Source organism: Mesoplodon bidens, assembly GCF_964165515.1.
Source record: "Mesoplodon bidens genome assembly, chromosome: 2".
Taxonomy (NCBI): domain Eukaryota; kingdom Metazoa; phylum Chordata; class Mammalia; order Artiodactyla; family Ziphiidae; genus Mesoplodon; species Mesoplodon bidens.
The window spans coordinates 107177377-107199714 of record NC_138177.1 but is presented as its reverse complement, the minus strand read 5'-3'; the positions used below and the strand labels follow the sequence as shown (position 1 = coordinate 107199714).

Genomic DNA, 22338 nt, shown 5'->3' with positions numbered 1-22338 from the left:
AATAGCAATCTGGTCCCAAGAGATAATCCTTACCCAAACATCCAATCTGCCAGCATCAATGTCTTGATAATTCCAGGAGGTGTCCTCCTATGGTTTGACCTCCTGTATGAGGCTGTGAAGAAAGTTCTCCATGCATCCCTGAACGTATTGTACTTTTTACTAGGTGCCTTCCCAGAAGGTCCTGCCTAAAGCCATCAAAGTCTGCCATGTATGGAAAGGTGTCTGGAAATCACTCAAGACTGCTGGATTTTCTTCTACCTAGGACAAAAGAAAGAACTGGTCTTATAAACATATGTTTTCAGGGTCGGTTGGTTTTTCCATCAACTGTTACTTTTTTTTGGAGCATTTTCTGTATGCCAGCATGCTGTTGTACACTGGACACACTATGATAAACAAGATGGATATCCCTTACTCTCTGAGTTCCTCACAAGATGAATTGCCCTGGCATTTTAAGTTTTCATTTTCCTCCTTTACCAGGAAAACTAACCTAAGCTTTTTCCTCTAGGAGCTGCCACAAAAAGGCTGGTTCAGTGTTACTCACACACTTACAGACAACTGTCCATTTACACACATTTCAGTACATAAGAAAGAACACACTTTCCCCACATGATTCTCTATCACAGCACCCTCTTTACTGCCTTCCTAATACCTATAATCTGAGGATATTTCATTAATTAATCAGTTCCCTTGTTCATGACCCTACCCTCTCACTAGTACATTAAAATCATGAAAGCAAAGACCATTGTCTTATTCCCAGCTGAATCTTCAGTTCCTAATCAGCCCCTTGCACACTGTAGGTACTCAATAATAGTTGTTGAATTAATAAATACATGGAAGGAAGGAGATAGAAGAAAAAGAGAAAGTGACATAAAAGGTTATGCCAGACCTAAACAAAGATGGGGCATCTGATTTCCTGAGGACTTCACGCATCCTTGAATACATTCCAGTTTTAAGGGGATCATGAGTCTGGGGTGGCACCTTGGCCGTGTCTAGAGATTCACAAGCAACTCTCCCAAACATCCTCTCATGGGTAAACAGTGAAATACTTTGGGCCTTGCAGACCTTGAGCCACACAGATGAAACAGGTTATTATTATTCCTTGATGTCATTGAGTAGAGGAGAGAAAGGGCACAAACTCCTGGGCCCTGGGCAGCCAGCTTCATCTGGTGGTTCAGATGTGCCCTTGGAGGTAGGACACAAGCAAGGCTGCAGAGGTCCAACAATGTTTTCCTTTAACCAAGGCAAAGATGCTAATGAAAATATTTCTTGTTTTTATAAGACAAACTTTAAATACATTTTTTTCTAATATCCTTAAATGTGATTTTCTAATTAGAGTTCACACAGACTGGCAACAAGTCTGTTAAACGGACTAAACAACAATGTGTGTAGACATGAGGTCACTGCAAGGAAATGGGCGTGATCACAGAGGTGTGATCCTTCAGAACCACAACCTAGATCTGGGTTAAGAATTTTAGGTACTTGAAGTCACTTGCTTATTCCCATTTCATGCATTTATTAAACATTTATTGAGCACATATTATGCCTCCGGTGGATTAATTTATTCCCTGACAAACATGGAGGACAAAACCGAAGCACACTGGTTGGGAAGGGATCCTGTAGTGGCCACTGCTCTATATGCCTGGATGTTTAGTAGAGTTGTTCTGTGATGCTGTGTCTTGGGGGCACAGAATGTGTCACTTTTGCACCTGGAGAGAAGTGTTTCCCAGCCCACCTCTGTCTGTGAGTTTAAAGTGCTTTTTGGGTGCTACTGTGAGGATACAAAGATGTCATTTTTAAGAAAAATCTTACATCAAAAGATACAGTGGGTCTTGCTGACTTCTATTAGCAGCCATTTATATGAAAATGCTGGTGAGGTCACTTCTTGGCTAATCCAGAGCAAACGCAAACACTGGTATGCAACTCAAATTGTAGCCACACTGTGTGTAAGAGAATCACAGGGCCAGGCTGCCATTTATTTCTAGGTCTCTCATATTGATTTTTTTTTTGAGATATAAAAGCATTTGGTTAGATTGGCCCACCTAACCTAGCCATATATTTTTTAAATTAAAGTATAGATTTACAGTGTTGTGTTAATTTCTGCTGTACAGAAAAGTGATTCAGTTATACATATATATATATATATATATTTTATAAAATTCTTTTCCATTATGATTTATCACAGGATATTGAATATAGTTCCCTGTGCTATATAGTAGGACCTTGTTATTCATCCATTCTGTTTGCATCTGCATAGTTTGCATCTGCTAATCCCAAACTCCCACTCCATCCCTCCCTCACCCTCTCCCCCTTGGCAACCACAAGTCTGTTCTCTATGTCTGTCTCACACTTACTTTTGATGCTAGTGCCAGAATTCACATTTCTCTGAGCTTCTGGTTTACCAGCAGGTACCGTGGGCAAGAGTCATTTGTGGATCACACTGAGACTTAATGGTCCCGGTAGCCTTGCTTGTCAAGCAGCAGCAACACAGCTGTCCTGTCCCCCCAGCTGACCCACCTGAATCCTGCTGCTGGGTAGCCACTGTGGATCACTCTCTGGCATTGACTGATCAGCTGCTTTCTTATGATCATGCCTGGCCATTAGATGTGGAACGTAGCTCACATATGCCACGAAGCTGTGAGAACCCCAAAGTCCTTGACATAGAGGGCACCCTGGTATTATTTCTATATAATCTCTAAGAAGAGTTTATAGATTCTCTTTCTCCGCTGGAATAATCTTTCTCACCCTAAAAATAATTTTTCTCACCCTAAATTCAGAGCACTTCAGCTGCACCATTCATGACTTATTTTATGGTTGTATCTTCCCTGCTAATCTTTGAAGTCAGGAAGGTATGTGCGGTGAGCAGAATAATGACCCCCCAAAGATGACAATCCCAGTCCCAATCCCTGTAATCTATGAATATGATAGGCTACATGGAAAGGGAGAATTAAAGTTGCACATGGAACTAAGGTTGCTAATCAGCTGTAGAGATGGGGAGATTATCTGGATCACCTAGATGGGCCCAATGTAATCACAAGGATCCACATAAATGAAAGAGGGAGGCAGGACAGTCAGAGACAGAGAAGGTGTGATAACAAAAGCAGGGTTAAAATGATGTAACTGCTTTTCATTGAAGCTGGAGGGGGAGCTGTAAGCCAAGGAACATAGGCAGTCTCCAAAAGTTGGAAACAGCAAGGAAACTGGTTCACTAGAGCCTTCAGAAGGAACACAGCTCTGCTGTACCTTGATTTTTTTCCCGTTGAGACTCATTTTGAATTTCTGACCTACAGAACTGTAGGATAATAAATGTATGTTGCTTTAAGCCACTAAGTTTGTGGCAATTTGTTACAACAGCAATAGGAAGCTAATACATTATGTCTGATTCATCTTTCTTTCTGCAAGTACCTAACACTAATACTCTCTAATATTCAATAAGAATGTCTCGAATGATTGAATACCAAAGAAATACTGTTTATACTTACAGTTGATTTATTTATTGTGGTAAAATATACATAATGTATTATTTATCATTTTAACAATTTGTAAGTATACAGTTGGGTGGAGTTAAATTCATTCACAATGTTGTATAACCATCCACTATCTACACCCAAGAGTTTTTAATCATCCCTCCTCCAAAAACATCTCTCTACTCATTAAACAATAACTTCTCCTTTCTGCCTAACCTATTAGAGGTTATTAGTAACCTCTAATAATACTTTCTGTCTCTGTGAATTTGCTCGTTCTAAGTACCTCATAAGTGGAATCATACAATACATGTCCTTCTGTGTCTGACTTATTTCATTAATCATAATGTTTTCAAGTTTCATCCATGTTGTAGTATATATCAAAATTCAATTCTTTTTACGGCTGAGCAATATTCCATTTTATGTATATACCATATGTGTTTAGCCATTCATCTGTTGATGGACACTTTGTTTTCACCTTTTGCCTATTGTCAATAACACTCTTATGAACATTGTTGTACAAATATCTGTTCAAGTCTCTGCTTTAAATTCTTTGGGGGTATTTTACCTAGGACTGAAATTGCTGGGTCATATGATAGTTCTATATTCATCCTTTTAAGAAACTGCCAAAGTGTTTGCCACAGCAGCTGCATCATTTTTACATTTGTACCAGTAGTGCATGAGGTTTCCAAGTTCTCCAATTTATTTTCCTTTTCTTTTTAAATAAAATTATAGCTATCCAAGTAGTTGTGAAATGGTATCTCAACGGGGTTTTGATTTGCATTTCTCTGATGTCTAATGATGTTGAGCATTTTCTCATGGGCTTATTGGCCATTTGTGTATCTTCTTTGGAAAAATGTCTATTCAAATATTTTTGCTCATTTTTTGAATTGAGTTATCTATTTGTTGTTGAGATTTTGGTATTCTTTATATATTCTAGATATTAATCTCATCAGATAAATGATTTGCAAATATTTTACTCCCATTCAGTAGGTTGCATTTTTGCTTTCTTGATAGTATCTTTTGGTGCACAAATGTCCATGAAGCTGATAAAGTCCAATTTATCTTTTTTTTTCCTTTTGTTGCCTGCGCTCTTACAGTTGATTTCAACCTGAATGACACATAGATTTTCAGTGTCTTACAAAAAGCATCCTAGGGTTCTTGATCTGGTTTGCTACTCAGTGTCTATCATCACATAAAGGATTGTCCAAATACTAGAATTTGTGTGTGGCTAAGTGTTCTTTTACAGGTAAAAATCTCTGACTAAGCAGCTTTATTCACAATCATCCAAAGCTGTAAACAATCCAAATGTCCATCAGTAGTAGAATGGACAAACTGTGGAAAATTGATACAGCAGAATAAGACACAGCAATAGGAAAAAAAAAAAAAAGAGAGAAAAATGCAGTCCCACTGCAGATATGAACATGAATGATCTCACTGACATACTGATGAGGAAGAAGCCAGACACTAAAGCACACATACTGTGTGGCTCCATTTATTATGCAGTCAGAGAACAGACAAAACTAATTTATGGTGATGGAAGTCAGATGCATGGTTACCTGGAGTGGGGTATTAACTGGGAAGAGGGAGGGCTGAAGAAGACAAGAAAACCTTCTGGGATGTTGGAAAAAATCTATGTCTTGATCTAGGCAGTGGCTACATCAGGTGTGAGCGTGTATAATTCATCAACTTTATACAAGATTCTTGCACTTTACTGTTTGTATGTTATACCTCAATTAAAAAAATTCAATCTCTGGCTAATAGTGAGGTTCATGTTAGTACATGATCTTGGTGGTGTTTCCCACCAGGACATGGTCTGAATTAACTCTCAGAAATGCTCTGCCTTCTTTGGGAAGCTTAAAAACAATAGCTGATAGAGTATCAGCAGCAAATAGAAGCTCCTTAAGACTGTCACAGTCTTAGAAATGTGCTTATGGTAGGAAGTGTCATGTTGAAGGTAGAAGGGCAATAAAGCATTAGCTCTGGATTCCTGTTATATTCCTAAAATAAAAAGAGGTTGCCTGGAAAAAATCAGCACACAACCAAGTAGGATGCTTTGAATGCCATAGTTTTGGGAAACTATGCCCTTGATTATTGCTTGAAGATGTTGCTGAGACACTTTAGATACCAAGAAGCAGGAATGAAAAGGATGATACAGAATTTTTTAAAAATACAAGTGGAAGTTCAAGCATGCATCACGTTAACGTGGACCCAGGGGTGAACTTGAGAAGGCAGGAAGGGAGAGCATTTGACTGCAACTTGTTCACTGACTATTCCTTTCAGCAAAGTATCTGAAGATGTGGACACAGCCCTATAATACATGACATTTGAAGAAACTAGATTTAAAAAATAATTTAGATGTGGACTCAGATGGCTAGAAATATCAATCATCAGTCCATGTCAACAGAGCAGGGACATAGTGAGCCATGACTACGAGGGTGAAGTGTGACAGGCAGGTGGGATGGGCAGGCAGCCCTGGACAGGACCATCACACCTTAGAAGATTAGGCTTTCACTCAAAATTAGGTTACTAATGTGGCCTACCAAAACCAAGATGAAATACATACAGTAAGAATGGAGGTATGAGGTTGCATATTTGGTCCAATTCATCTTGTCCTGAGATAAGATGGAAAATAAATCACTAAATAAAAGTGCAATGAAAAAAGAACTATAACTTTCTAAGTGAAAACCTTACCTCAACAATGTGTGTTATTTCAAAAGTTTTCAAGACACAAGGATGTGAGATAGAGCTCATAATTCCCATCAACAGAAATACAACAAAGATGTATGTTATTCAAGGGCTAAAAGGAATCCTCTATTGTCTATATCATGTTTTGCCCTTTGAATATTTAGAAGAGATATTTAAAGATGGGTTAATTTTTAAAGGAATTAGGAATTCAACTTTTAATAAGCAAGCACTGTGTGATAGGTGTGGAAATCCTGAGGCACTTTGACATGATTTGAACATGATACAAATTTCAGGAAAGCTCCCCCATCCCATCTCTTTAAAAAAACTATTAAAGAATTAGGAATTAACCTTATTTTGGAAAAAAATTATAGGAGTTCCTTCATATATATCTCAAGCATGCAATTTCCAGGGTTAGCAACTGAATAGGTGCTAACATGATCAACAGGGATCAAAATAGCATTTAAATGAGCTTCAACGCTATTAAGACATTCCAAGACATTGTCTAATTTGAGATTGAATCAGCAACAAAAGTTATAGTGTCTATCGTACAAGATCTTTAAAATAGGACAAATCCCCTCCTGTCCCTGACAGTTTAGGCATTATCTATATTTTGGAGTCAAGGACTCAATGATTTTAAGTACCTCATACACAAGAGCTTTTCTTCGAAATGCTCAGACAACCAACAGATGGCAGAATTAGGTATGTTGTTCTTCTATAGTTTAATACAAATCTATATATGAAGCAGAATAGATATTTTTTAAAGATGAGGGTGTATTTCCCTAGGATTCAGGATATCTTACAAATTTACATGCATATACTCTGGCTCCTTCCCATCTCAAAGTACATTTCTGAGCCTCTTTCCCCAAAACCTATGAAAAGAAAGGACCTCACCTTTGGCTAGTACCTTGGGCCGACAGCACACAGTTCAAGAAAGGATAAGGCTCATGAAAAAGGATATGAGGGCTTCCCTGGTGGCGCAGTGGTTGAGAGTCCGCCTGCCGATGCAGGGGACGCGGGGTCGTGCCCCGGTCTGGGACGATCCCACATGCCGTGGAGCGGCTGGGCCCGTGAGCCATGGCCGCTGAGCCTGCGCATCCGGAGCCTGTGCTCTGCAACGGAAGAGGCCACAACAGTGAGAGGCCCGCATACCAAAAAAAAAAAAAAAAAAAAAAGGATGTGAAATAGACCTTTGGGCTCTTTCTTCACAGAAATCTCATTAAAACAGGGCAGTCCTTCCAATAAATAGTTTAGAATCAGTATAAACTGCCATCAGCCTTCCTGTCTCAGTATAACTGCTGAACTTGCACCATTTCTCAAAGAGGTCTTGGGATGGATCAGGCCTGACCTCAAGCCAGATCAGACTTCTCCTGACCTCTGTTCCCTGGGCCCAAATTGTGGTTCCAAAAAGAACTCCAGCCCACACCTTCTTCTCGTGTCCTTGGTCACTTCCTCCGTCCATGTGAGAGACTCAGACTTTTGCTTTCAAGTCTATTCTAAAGAGAATACAGCTCATCCCGGGGTTAGATCACACACATAAAAGCAAGGAAATGAAGGTCCTGATCAATATGTGTATGTGATTCATCTTCCTCTTCCTGCAGGATCATAGGATCAAATACCAGTATAAGTCGTCTCTGAAATGCCAGGAATCTCATGACCCCTTCTCTACCAGCAAAAAGTAATAGCTAATACTTATTAAGCATTTACTATGTGCCAGACACTGTTCTAAATACTGTACCTGCATTTATTCATTTATTCATCAAACAGATTTTTATGAGTGACCGCTATTTGCCAGCCACAGTCCTGAGGACTGGGGATATAGCAGTAAATAAACAAAATACTCGTCTTCATAGATGGTATAGTCTAGCAGGAGGACAAAAACAATTAACAAAAATAAATAAATTATGTTAGAAAGTTCTAGGGCCCATAGAGAAAATAATGCAGGTAAGAGGGATAGGGAGTACCAGTGTAGGATGAAGGGCAATTGCTATTTTAAATAGAGTGATCAGGGACCCCACTGGAAAGGTAGCATTGAGCAGAGAAAAGAGTTAATGCAGAAGTCCTAGGGCAGGAGTTTGCCCAGCAGGTTCAAAAAGAGCAAGGATGCCTGTGTGACTGGAGTGGAGTGAACAAGGGGGAGAGTCATGGGAGATGAGGCAGAGGAGGAATTGGCAGGGTGGTTGGGAAGATTATGAAAGGACCTTTCAGTTACTTTAAGGGATCTGACCTCTACTCCGAGTGAAAAGGAAAGCCATGGAGTGTCTTGATCTAATTTATGGGGTTTTTTTGTTTGTTTGTTTGTTTGTTTTTGTGGTACACAGGCCTCTCACTGTTGTGGCCTCTCCCGTTGCGAAGCACAGGCTCCGGACGCGCACGCTCAGCGGCCATGGCTCACAGGCCCAGCCGCTCTGCGGCATGTGGGATCCTCCCGGACCGGGGCACGAACCCGTGTCCCCTGCATCGGCAGGTGCACTCTCAACCACTGCGCCACCAGGGAAGCCCTAATTTATGTTTTCACAGAGTCACTGTGTCTACTATGTTGAGAAGAGCCTGCAGCAGAGAGTTAAAGGTATAAGCATGGAGACCATGCAGGGGGCATGACAACAATTCATGTGAGAGACTGTCTTACCTTGGGTTCCTTGGAAACAAATCTGAGATGGAGAATTGCATGCAGAAGGTTTTTGGGGTGTGTGCCTGGGAAATACACCTGTAAAGACACAAAGAAGGCAGATAAGGGCAGAGGGAGAAGCCAGTCTGCAAGATGGTGGCAACTGAGGCTTCAGCCGCTCCTAGGGGAAGCTCTTGGAGCTGGGATGGCCCTTCAGAGTTGTCCAAAATCACATGAATTTCCTGTGCCTGCTGTAACATAGTACTACAAACACAGTGACTTAAGACAAGACAAATTTATTATCTCACAGTGTGCCACCCTTCTGGAGGCTCTAGGGGAGAATCCAGTTCCAGCAATCCCATCACTCCTACCTCTATTCCCGTTGTCACATCTCCTTCACTGACTGACTTCTGCCCCCTCTTTCATTTATAGGGACCCTTGTGATTACACTGGGCCCACCTGAATGATCAGGGTAACCTCCCCATCTGAAGGTCAGTTGATTAGTGACTCGGCTTCCCCCTTGCCACGTAACACTAATGTATTCACAGTGCTGCCCCTTGGAAGAGTGTGTACGTTTTGAGTGAAGCAGGTTATGCTTTCAACAACCAATAACCAGCGGGTGGAGGATGGGCACATTAGTCCTAAAGAGGACATCTGGGAAGAACGGGCACCAAGTAACCACTGCAGAGATGAAGGTGGCCACGACCAGGTGATAGCAGTGAACGTGCTACAAAGCAGTGGGATTCTGGAGATATTTTGAAGTTAAATCCAATAGAATTTGCTGACACAAGAAGAGGAGTCAGGGATGCTCCATGACTGGGGGACTGAACAATGGGAAGCTAGGACAGCCTTTAGACAGGGAGCACTGAGTCAGTCCTGCCTCATGCAATCCTCATAATTAAGCAAAGTGGCAAGTACTTTTATTAGATGCATAATGCAGCTGAGGAAACTGAGGCACAGAGATGTCAAGTGACAAAGCCAGGATTTGAACTCAGCCAGTCCTACTCAAAACACTCCATGTTTTATCATTTTAAGAAGGAATAATGGTAACGCATATATGTGGAACCTAGAAAATGGTACAGATGAACTGGTTGGCAGAGCAGAAATTGAGACACAGATGTAGAGAACAAATGTACGGACACCAAGGGGGGAAAGCGGCGGGGGGTGGGGGGGGCGGTGTGCTGGTGGTGTGATGAATTGGGTGATTGGGATTGACATGTATACACTGAAGTGTATAAAATGGATGACTAATAAGAAAAAAATAAATTAATTAATTAAAACAAAAAAAGAAAAAGAAGGAATAATGGGACCCCTTTTCTAAAATATTTGTTTAGGGACCCAGAAATTGAACTTATATCATCTTACAGAATCTTGATCTCTCACTCTGGGCTTAGAACAGTGACTGGCACATAGTAGAATGCTCAAAACTATTTGTGGATTGACTGTGTGAAGATCCAATAGCATTTATAGAATACCTGTATGCAGGCTCTTTAATATCATATCCTTGCCCCAAACTCTTTGATGCTTCCCACCTCTGTATTCATAAGGTCCAAAATCTTAGCTCCAAATCCATGATGTGGCCCAATGCTCATCTCTCACTGAGTCTCAGCCCTTTCCACGCTATTTCATACATCAGCTCCTTTACCGTTCTTGCTCTTCTTCAGGTGCTACAGAGATGTGTTAGCCATGCTCTTCCCAGACCTGCTGGTTTCCCACCTTCCCCTGAACACACTGTGCTGGTTCTGCTTCCTTGTCATTGGGCAGGACACACTCCACACCTAGTACGCTTCTTTTTTTCCCCAACCTAGCTGAATATTCCTGACCTTCAAAGCTTAAATGGATACTCTATTCCTGAAGTTTTCTGTATAAGTTAGGATTTCGTTCAATTGCTTGTAACAGAAACTCGACTACATTGCTTTAACCATATAAGGGTTTATTTTTTTCTCACACATCAAGAAGTCCAGGACTGCTACAGCTGCTTAAAGAAATCATCAAGGACCAAGCTGCTTCTAATTTCCTTGTCTGCCATCCTTAGCACTTGGCTTTAGTCCTCATGGTTGTAGGATAGCTGCTCCACTCCAGGTATTGTATCTGGGTCCCAGGGAAAAAGAAAGGGCAAGGACAAGGGCAAAAAGTCAAAGGTGCATGTCAACTGAATCTGAACCTTTGTATCAGGAAAATAATAGCTTTCCAGGAAGCCCCACCCAGCAGACTTCCTCTGTCAACTCATTGGCCAGAACTTGATTGCACGGCCACCTTTTACTGGGCACACTGTTATCCTAAACAAAACTGGCATTTGGTTAGAAAGGAAGAGGAAGAGCCTGAAGATAACATAGACAATCAGCAGCGTCTGCCATACATTCAGAGCCTGCTCTAGCCTGCCTGAACTTTACCCTTCTCTGAACAACTATTTATTATTGTAATTTGTGTGCAACTGAAGGGTAAAGTCTTTGTCTATATCTCCCTAATTGAGTGCTGAGCATATGAGAAGTGTTCCATTGACTGTTATCGCAAATATAGAGGCAATGTGGCATAATGGTTACTAGCCAGGTGGCCTGGCTAGAATCCCAGCTCTACCATTTACTATTTATTAGTTCTGCAACCTCGCTTAAGTTGCTTAACCTCTCTGTTCTTCAATTGCCTCATGTATAAAATGGAGGTGACATGGTAATACACAGCTTATACAGTTGTGATAAGGATTAAGTTAATTTTAATAGAGCGTTTAGACTAGTAAGCACAATGTAAGTGTCTGTTCAATAAACACGTGGTTGCCACCTATGTTAAAATTTTACCAGAATATGGAATACAGTTCGACAAGTTGGAGCATCAACATGAACTAAAGAGACAGAATAGTTGAAGCCGGGACTTATGAAGACACTTCGGATTCATGGTGATCACTGTGGCTAAGACATCAATTAGGAGACTGGGTAGTGTGCTGGTCAGAGTTCAGGCTTTAAGGTCAGGCTGCCCAGATTTGGCTACTAACTTTCTCCCACTTATTAACTGTGTGCCCTTGGACAAATCACTGAATCTGACTAATTTTGCCTGTGGTGTTGCCATTACATTACTGAAAGAACAAAATAAAATTCTAAATTGTTTATTTTAAAATTTGGCTACATACTAAGTTGATTCTGTGTAAGCAAATGTCCCTCAATGAGAATAATAGAGAAAACTAGGTTAAAATCACTAATATCTATTTGTAGAATGAAAGCACAAAATGTGGGAAATATTTTTGTGAAGTGTTTTTAATCCTTTTAGGTAAAATATGCATAATTAGCATCAACATAATGTAATAAATTAAATGAGACTAATTAAATGACAAAAGCTATAGTTCAAAATAGTAGTGTGTCAGAACCATACAAGTCTTTGAATGTAACACTGGTGGCGCAGTGGTTGAGGGTCCGTCTGCCAATGCAGGGGACACGGGTTCGTGCCCCGGTCCGGAAGATCCCACATGCCGCGGAGTGGCTGGGCCCGTGAGCCGTGGGCGCTGAGCCTGCGCGTCCGGAGCCTGTGCTCCGCAACGGGAGAGGCCACAACAGTGAGAGGCCCGCGTACCGAAAAAAAAAAAAAAAAGGAATTGCTGATTCCCAAAATAGACTGCATATTGAGAAACATAAGTTTTTTTATCCCTTGCTTTGAAAATAAAAGAATGCTATGAATTTAGCAAGTAAGTCTTTGAAAACACTGAGAAGAAATAATCTCAAAATTTTAAATTCAGTAAAATGTATTTGAACTATCATAGAAATTCAAGAAGTGTTTACCAAGCATCTACTACTATTGGTGTAACATATATATGATAGCCCATTCACTCCTAGCTCTCCTATAAGTTGTATATGTAACACACACACTTCCAAGAAACCAGAGGCTAAATATCTTAGCCAATAGGATGTAGTGGGGTTTGAACCCCAGTGTTCTAACTTTAAATTTGTGGTTTGTTACATTTCAGAACAATCTCCTGTATTATAAACGCAAAGTCAGAACAGTCTTTATTAATGTCCATTTCCCATGTTCTCTACCTAAAATCCTCCTCTTAAATAACATGACATATTGTTGTAAACAAAAACAGATGACCTGGAGAGAAGATCAGAACACTTCGATCTCATCCTCCGCTTGTTGCTAACCCTGTGAGAAGTTCTGGAGGCCGACATGTACATGGCTTGGAAACTCGGGCTTTGCACTCCGCTAGTGGGCTGGGCGGAGCCAGGTCAAGTGGCCCAGAGCCTAGAAATAAAACTGGTCCCACAGCCTATTTGACCCTCCTAGTCTAGGCACCACCCGAGCCTCAGCCCCTTCATCCCAGAACTGGGTGGTAGGGCAAAACCAAGCCACGACAATCAGGAATGAGGGCCAAGAAGAAGAAAGCTGTGAGCCTGCGTGGGTACCAATGCCCGGAACAGAGCCGTTCTAGGCAGCCAGCCCCAGCCCTCAGATGAACTCAGCCCTGCCCTTCTGACTTACCCAGACAGAGGAGAAAGACGGAGAGGGAAGAAACAACAGAGAATGATATGAAGCAGCCACAGCGCCTCCTTCTTCCTTCCCCCTCCGGAGGAAAACCATCCCTAAAGACGGAAGTCTTACTTAAGCTCCGCCTCCCATGCCCTGAGCCTTGGAAAGCGTGGCTCAAGAATATCTCTGCAAGTTGGACAGGAACGTGACCAATCTATAGAAACATCCCTCCTCCTGGGACTGATCTCAGATGGATGAGGGGAGCACCAGAAGCTTCTTTACCCTACCAGCAACATATTTTGTTTCATATTTTTGATTAAAAATTTTAGAACTTAATAACTTTATACAGCATAAAATAATAAAGGTTGGGGGGTTTGTGAAGAGCCTTGGAAATCCTCACCCCCCTTCTGGGGATGTGCCACATTGTCTCCTAATTTTACCCTCACAAGCATACATAATCCGTGTTCCTGAATGAATTTATAATGCAAAACCTTCAAAGGGTAGAGTGTAAGTTCCACCTACTTCATTTATACAAAAGGGGAAGATTATTTCCAGTAAGGGATTTTGAAGATATGAATACTAAGAGGGCAGTGCCATTATATGTATGTGAAACAGAAAGTCTCCCAGTATTTAGGAAATGATGCAGTGGACCAGAGCTGGTTTTAATTATGTAGGGGTGATTGGTTACAGTAAAACTCAAACTTGTAAATTGCCTCAGAGTTAAAGTAAAGAATTCATAAGATTTTAGAGTGGGCAGAGACCAAATTGATCATCTTATTCAGTGGTGCCCTACATTTGATTTAATCCAGTCAAACAAATATTTAGCGAACATCTACTATGTGCCAGGAACTTCAGTACAAAAATTCTTTTTTAATGTTAAAAAATGTCACAGTCTCCCGTATGACAGTAATTCTAGACTTTAGGAAAGAGAAGTACCTAGTGGGATAAAACTATCTACAAATCTAATAAAACTGTAAGTATTACATTTTAATCATTACAAAGGGCCTCCAGTCAGTAGCCAGCTGGCAACTGAGGTGAGCATGCAAATAAATCCTCCAGCCTCAATTAGACCTCCAGGTAACTGCAGCCCTGGTAGACATCAGGTCTGCCTCATAAGACATGACATGTGCCAGAGCCCCCTTTGTAAGTCACTCCCAGTTTGCGACCTATGGAAACTGAGATAATAAATGCTCGTTGTTTTGAGACACTAAATTTTGGGTTTGCAGCACAAATAGCTGGATACGATAGGTATGTTACCTTATACAGGGCTTGGTAGGTGTTACAGTATGCTAGAATAGTCGGCCAATCTCCCCTGGTGAGTAGGTTAATTCCATGGAAATTAGTTAATGCTCCCTAGTTTTTTACAGGGTTAGAGGTGGTGATGCCTATAAACACATCTCTTCTTAATGAATTTTGGATGTGTGATTTCTGGGGGCGAGGGGGGAAATAGGTAATCTCACCAAGCATTCATTATCTCAGACCCCAGACAAAAGAGGCAAATTGGCATCAAGTCATACAATTGACTTTTAGATTTTTCCTGATATTTTGGCGAAATAAATTTATAAATGTAGAAGCCAGTTCTTTCATTAATCATTTCAAAAGCCATCCAATGCATTGGGACTAATACCTGGTACAGTTTACAAAATAATTATAATAGTCATGGACTCCGCCCCCTCTTTCACTCAACACCCATTCAGCCACTGTGTCCAGTAGAGACCAACTTCTGAATGTCCCCAGAGCCCCTCCTGCTGTCTAAGGCCCAGGGCTTCCTGGGTCACACTGCTTTTCAGGGGGGTGGAGTGGTACCTTCATATGAGGGCTCAAAGAGCATCCAAGCTGAACATGTCCCTTCCTGAAATAGTCACCATAATTTCCAAATCCCAAATTTGGACATATTTTAATTAGGAACTGCTCTAAAAAATCCAGGACCCAGGAAGGACCATCATCACAGAGAAATGGGTTGACCTGGCCACCAACATTCCTAGTGACCAGTCATTCATTCTCCAGATATTCCATGAGCACCAGTATGTGCCAGACAGGGCACTGGCACCATGAAAGGAACAGGTGAGTCCCTGCCCTTGGGGCTCTTATAGTCTAACTTTCAGAGATGCTGCCCACTCCCCCCCGGGCTCCCTCAGCTTCTCCCAAGCTGGGAAGTGAGTGGAGTAACCCAGTCAAGCTATGTCAAATAGCTTGGAGAAGAACTTGAACAGATATTTTTCAAACACCTAAGGAGCTTAGGGAGCAAGGGCTGCATTTTATTCTGTCAAAAACAATGCTTTGGGGTCCCAAACCCTCCTTCCATGACTGTTACAGTATCAAAGGCCACAGTCACAGAGAGTCCTGGGCTGGCCTTTGAGGACACAGGAGAGTAGGTGGCAAGTGCTCCCCTTTTCCAGAGTGCGTTGCTAGCTGGACTGTGCAGGACTTGCAAAGAAGGAGCTAAGAACTGGTTTGAGACCTTAGCTGACTACCCAGCCTCAGCCTGAGAGAGGCTGGGGGGTCTGAGAGTGAAGCTGGGAAGTGCAGGAGGAGGATTTGGTCAGTGGATGGTGTGTGGTTCACCCCAAATCCCCACAATGCAGAAGAGATGGCGGGCTTCAGGGAGACCTTCTGAAGCAATTGAAATGTGTCCCTGGAGGTGGGGCATTGACGGGTATCTTTTGAGAAATCTAAAGGGAAGGGCAGGCGTCTGATGGAAGCTGCCTGTGGCAACAGTGCAGAGGGTGCCGTCTGGGCAGCAAGTTCACTCCACGAACAACAGGGCAAAGGTGCGTGTTTACCGTGAAAGAGAAGTGCAGTTTGGGAGTGTGCATTGTGAGCTGACCTGGAACCTCCTTAAAGAGACTTTGCCCCAAAGGGCCATTCCTAAAGGAATTCCAACAGAGTTCAACCCCCAAGAGCAGAGGCTAAAAGGGGAGTTTCAAGCAGCCAATCTGTGAGTAGGTCATGGAATTCAGAAAGTGCAAGTGAGAGACCCCAGGAACTGGGTCTCCAAAGAGTCTCAGAGCAGTCCATATGAGAAAGAGTCCATGGGCAAGAGAACACCTGCCCATGACAGAGGGCACCGGCGCCACTGAGCTGGAGGAGAGGAAGCACCACGTTTTATTGGGGTTGAATTCAAGAGGGTAGGCTTACAACTGTGGGTCAACCGCAGCAAACAGGGTTGTGAGGCAGAGATGATTCTGCCCTTGATAGCCTTCTACGGCCTCGACAGTCCAAGTCTGCTCTGAGGACTACCAGCATCAGCACCCCATGAGGGCGGATTGGCAGTTCCCCCTCCAGACCATCTGGATCAGATTCACATCGTGCAAGCTCCCCAGGTGGTTCCGTGCACATTTGAGCAGCTCTACTCTAGTTCGGTAAACGTAACCCAGCTGTGGCCTAGAAGGGACCCAGTGAGGTGATTATATGCACCTGGACATTCTTTTCCTTTAGGTCTATAGGAGGCTGTTGCACTGGCCTCCCAGTATATGAAAATAGATGTTGGGTGGCATTACAAATGAGCCATCAGGCACATGGTCAGTCATATGTGGATGGGCCCAGGCTGCTGCGATGGGATTGGAGAATCAGGTCCACTGTGTACCCTTTGTGGATAGCTGTTTGGTGGGGATAGTACAGCTGAAGGGAGTTGAAGCCATTTTCATGTGTGGACAGACTAAATAAAGGACTGAAGGGAGTAAGCCAAGACAAAGCCCCAAATATCTCCCCCCCATCAGTTTTTCTTGCTTCATACCTGACATCCCACATATCTCCCTCTAGCAGCCAATTCCACAGATATTTGAATGAGTATGAGCCAGGGGCCAGGCAGGCACACCTAAATATCCCTTCCAGTTGCCAGATCCTTTGTGTAAACCTTATCACGTTTGTGTGTTTTTTTTTTTTTTTTTTTTTGCGGGTCTCTCACTGTTGTGGTCTCTCCCGTTGCGGAGCACAGGCTCCGGATGCGCAGGCTCAGCAGCCAGGGCTCATGGGCCTAGCCGCTCCGCGGCATGTGGGATCCTCCCGGACCGGGGCACGAACCCGTGTTCCCTGCATCAGCAGGCGGATTCTCAACCACTGCGCCACCAGGGAAGTCCTCACGTTTAAATTTTCATTCTTATAACCACTCTCTGAGCTCAAAAAGGAGGATAGGATATATTTTCTTTATTTATAGCCCTTGAGGATTTGCCCCAGCTTGCACAGCTAATAAGTGACTGAGGTGGGCTTTAATCTAGGTTTTCTGATTTCAGTCTGTCTCTGCAGAAAAGATGGACTCTTTAATGAAGGGGCTTCTTTCTTATTTTTGAGACATAAGACTTTGGCAGGCCCTGAATTGTTATAAAGTGTTTGATTTCCTAATCATATGAGCAAGGGACTTAGAAATGCAGAACGAGGGCCCTTTCAGTGACAATCTCCTTTCCCCATTCTCTCCAACCCATCTCCTGGGATACTGCAAACAAAGCGAGGAGCGCTGCAGAAAGCAGATGTGCCCACTTCAATTGACTTATCTGGGGCAGTGTGCAAAGAAGCCCTGATTTCCTTTGTAAAGGGAGGGCACTGGGGGAAAGCCTAGCCATGGCTTTTCCGCTTCCTCACCCCACGGGGTGTCAACTTTACAGCTGCGTAGCTATGCACATCATGCTAAATATATTGCTGGCAGGAGTCTCAATTTTTAAAACAAGAGCAATGTGGGAGGAATGAGCCAGCTCCCTCAGCACTGGCAGACTCTCCGCACCTGTCTGCCCACGTGCTCCCCGCTGCCTTCCTTGGACTCCTCGGTAGCCAGGGCGATGGTGCCCCAAAGGAAGTGGAGGGAGGCACCGAGCCTCTCTTATCAGATTTGTTTTGTGACCTGGCTTCTCCCTTTCAGTCACACAGCCTGAAGACAGAAGCTGTTTTTCAAAATTCAGGGAAATAATGCTGAGGTGAAGCTGCCTCGTTGATGTGGAAGGCGCCTATCCCTTCAGGCCTCTGAATACTGTTGACAAATAAGGCCAGCTAGCTCCCATGTGGCATTTTCCTAGGTGGTTTACATAAATCTTCTCTACGCAAGATGGCTGGAGAAATCAGAGAACAAGCCTATTTAAAGCATCATCCTTTGTTATAAAGCAGAAACGAACACACCATTGTAAAGCAATTATACTCTGATAAAGATGTTAAAAAAATAAAAAAATAAAGCATCATCACTTGGCCCCAGAAGTACCTGCCAGAGCCCACAGCTTTTTGTTCTGGCGGTGGGCTTATAGTCTTTCACTGGGATTCCAGTTTTGTCTTTGTTTTTATTTTTTTAAAGGACACAATACGGTGACCACAGTCTGGGCCAAGGACCCCATGATAAGGAGTATCTGTCCTACCACTAGTCCTAACATTTTGCTTTTCAGTGCTGGGCGAACTGGTGCCAGCTCTGGGAGCAACAGGGTTCAGTGGGGTAAAGAGGTCCAGACAGGTTAAATGGTTGGCCCAGGTCCCAGAGCTGGTAAGTCCTGGAACAGGGATAAGAATGTAGGTCTCTGACTCCTGCCCTGCGTGATATCCACTACCTGCACAGCCTCTCTATATAGGCAAAGAGCCACATGCTAGGAGAGCCCTGAGGGATAGTGGAGTCTACATCTCTCATTTTACATTTGCAGAAGCTAAGATCCAGAGAAGGAGAGTTGCTTAGCCAAGCTCACCCAGTTAGCCAATAACAGAATCGGCATGACAAGTCAGACGGCTGATGTCCCCAAGTTAGTGATATTTCCACTCTTTCAAAAAAGGAAACTTTTTAAGTAAAATAATCAGTAGAAGACATATTTGAAGGAAAGGTTTTTCCGTTGCTTTGGAAGCATGAAGGGGAAGCCTCAGGATGGAGAAATTTTGTATCTTTGGTTCTATCTTCAACTTGGCAGTATTTGCTAAGATATTTTGTTTTGAGCAGAAAATCCTTAATCGGTCGTTGATATTACAGCCATAAAATTACAAAGTAATTTTACTTTGGCGTCAGTGCGAAGCATCCTACTAAAGATGTATGTTTATGTAGGTTATATTAGCTTTAAGGAACAATTTCTTTTAAGATTAGAAGACTATCCTGTTCTAAGACTGAGTCATTACAGAATCCAGCACTAGAGGGCGCACCACGAGAAGGCTAGCTATATGGATTCCCAGAAAGCCCTGAGCAGCTAGAGACAAGCATACAACACACAAGAAGAGAGGAAATAAAGTGAAGAGGTACAGTAATTATCATGGGATCAGACATCATAAGCGACAACAATAAATAATAAAAGTTGTGTGTGTTTGGTTTTAGTTTTTGTTATTGTTTCAATATAGCCTTGGTCCAGAATAGGATTGATTTTTCACATACATACCATTCAATCCTCACAACCCTGAAAAGTAGGTATTACTATCTCTACTTTATAGATGAAGAAATCGAGTTTCAGTGAAAGTAAGTGAGATGTCCAAAGTCATAAATGCAAAAGTATTTTACTATTAACCATCCTTGCAGTAGCATTTCCACCACAGTGGGGAGTTACCTGCTGAAGACCATTTAATAATAATGTCCTATTGTCTAATTAAATGTCTTGCATTTGCAGAATTCCTTAGAAATTGTTTAGCTAAATCTTTGTTATTCTAAAATCTTGCCCTTCCATTCCAGCCAGTCCGGTATTTTTGCTGTCCCATACACACATCTTTTTGGACTCCCTAGTGACTTTATTCCAACCTCATCTACTGGAAACATCCTCCCTTTTCTTTATCCACCTCTGAGACCACCACGCCTTCATGCCCCAGGGTCTGTGAGGCCATCTCCTCTGGGCCTTAGACCACTCCTCTCTGATCCTGAATGTTGGCGCTTGTTGAGGCCTAGGAAGTACTCAGCAGATACTGGTTCACAGTCATTCTCAAACCTTAATAGGCACCGTGGTGCTTGTTGAACTTGCAGAGACTCGGCCCCTACCTCAGACATTGTGATTCCTGAGGTCTGAGATAATGTCCTTGCATAGTTAACTAGCATCCCAAGTAACCCTGATGCAGGTAGTCTGTGAATTTCACTTTGACACAATACCTCTTACTGCATTCTTCTGGATGAATTCACACTCATATATTCATCATCTGATGTGATTTTCCATTTGTTGCTATTACTTTAAACATTTTCCCAGGTTGCCCCATTTCTACACATTTTGTTTCTCAAGAGTAAAAGCTCTATTCCCCCCTTTCATACCCACTAGGTCCCTATTGGGTTAGCAGGTTCCTAGCACTTCTCTCTGCTGAAAACACAAGTTCCCCCTATTTTCCTTACCTGTGTAACACCCATTCCCCTTCAAGACTCAGTTCCCACTGATCCCTGTGAACTGATCCCATGAGTCAATGTGAGGCACTCCTGCCACACTCTCCCATGGCAGCCCACAGCTCTCCCACCAGAGCATGGGACATGGGACACACATCTTTCTCTTTCATGTACACGACATTCTGTATTTCCTTACTGACTTTATTCCAACCTCACCTACTAAATACTTGCTGGATCCCTTTGTGAGGGGAGGAACTTTGGTTTTCTTGCTCATTATTATATCTCAGCACCAAGCACAGAGCCTGATACATACTAGGCACTTAATGATTACTTGTAGAATAAGTGAATGAATAAACTGAGAAGAATGACTAAGAAGAAAGAAACATAGGAGAAGAAACTTAAAAAAAAAAAAGAAAAGTCCCTTAATTCACAATAGGCTGGCAAGTATGGCAACAACGATGTTTGGGGCCAAATGGCGCACCCGGGGGATGGCCAAGCGGCAATGTGAATCCCTAGTTACTTCACCAGCTTCATTTTCCCTCTGGATCCAAGTCAGTTCAACTCGATACATATGTAATCAGTGTCTTCGATGTGACAGGCACTCTGCTAGACACTGGGGAAACAAAAATGTGTGAGACACAGCCCCTGAACCTGCAAGTGTGATTTTTAAAGTGAAGCCATCTTGTGATCTATATGTCAGTGTGTTTAACTATTTAATAGGAAATGAGAAATGACACTATTCCACTCTCAGGAGAGTTCAAATGATTCTGAGTCTTATAATTGCCACATCATTTAAGAGAAGCCTTGGGCCTCCCTGGTGGTGCAGTGGTTAAGAATCCACCTGCCAGTGCAGGGGACACAGGTTCGAGCCCTGGTCCGGGAAGATCCCGCATGCCGTGGAGCAACTAAGCCTGTGCTCCACAACTACTGAGCCCACATGCCACAACTACTGAAGCTCATGTGCCTAGAGTCCATGCTCCGCAACAAGAGAAGCCACCACAATGAGAAGCTTGCACACCGCAACGAAGAGTAGCCCCCGCTCACCACAACTAGAGAAAATCCACACACAGCAATGAAGACCCAACGTAGCCAAAAATTAATTAATTAATTAATTAATTAACTTACAAAAAAGAGAGAAGCCTTAAAAAGCAATGAGGCATAATGGGGAAAAAAACAAGCTTTAAAGTCCAGTGAACCCAGGTTGGAGAGCATTGGCTGCATGTATAAAATAGATCTGATAATAATAATGACACTCCTGGCATATAATAGCAATGGTTAACATTACTAAGCACTGTGCCAGGCACTCTGCTAACCTCCTTTCATGCATTAACTTATTTAACCCTCTTTTCATGCATTAATTTATTTAAGTAATTTGCCTAAAGTGACACCTGATAACACATGGCACAGCTGGGAGTTGAACCTGGGACTGGCTGATGAGTAAATGAGATAATCATGTAGGAACAAGCCTGGTGTGGTTCTTGGCAGATGATAAGCCTTCAGCAAAAGGCTTCCAATGTCCTTATTACACTCAAGAAGGCTGGGCCCACAGAATTATTGCCTCTGGGGTGAGTTACCATGTGGACGGTTCAGCAGATAGGAAGGAGGCCTGGGTTCCTGAGTCCGTGGCACAAACTGGAGGAAGGAAAGGAGCCAACTGGCCACCAGGGCTGCTACAACTCCAGACTTAGGAGCCATCCCCCAACCCCATTCCTCGGGAACCATAGCATCTTAGGGTTACAGGGGCCTCACGGGTCACCCAGTCAGAGTCCCAATCTGGCACATGCCCCCCCTACCATGCACCTGCCAAGTGGCTATCTCTGCTTCCATCTGTCTCAGCCTTACCCACCTTCTTCTTTTTTATTATTATTATTTTTTTTGCGGTACGCAGACCT

At 42.7% G+C, this 22338-nt stretch overlaps 1 protein-coding gene across 1 annotated transcript in view; it reads right to left on the bottom strand.

Moving 5' to 3' along the window:
- Positions 1-22338, bottom strand: part of LOC308613053 (uncharacterized protein) — a gene marked incomplete at its 5' end in the record, with an annotated part of 63058 nt that overhangs the window by 24689 nt on the left and 16031 nt on the right. Inside the window, one exon of the mRNA XM_081225961.1 lies at positions 8776-8853. The remainder of the gene's footprint in view (positions 1-8775; positions 8854-22338) is intronic.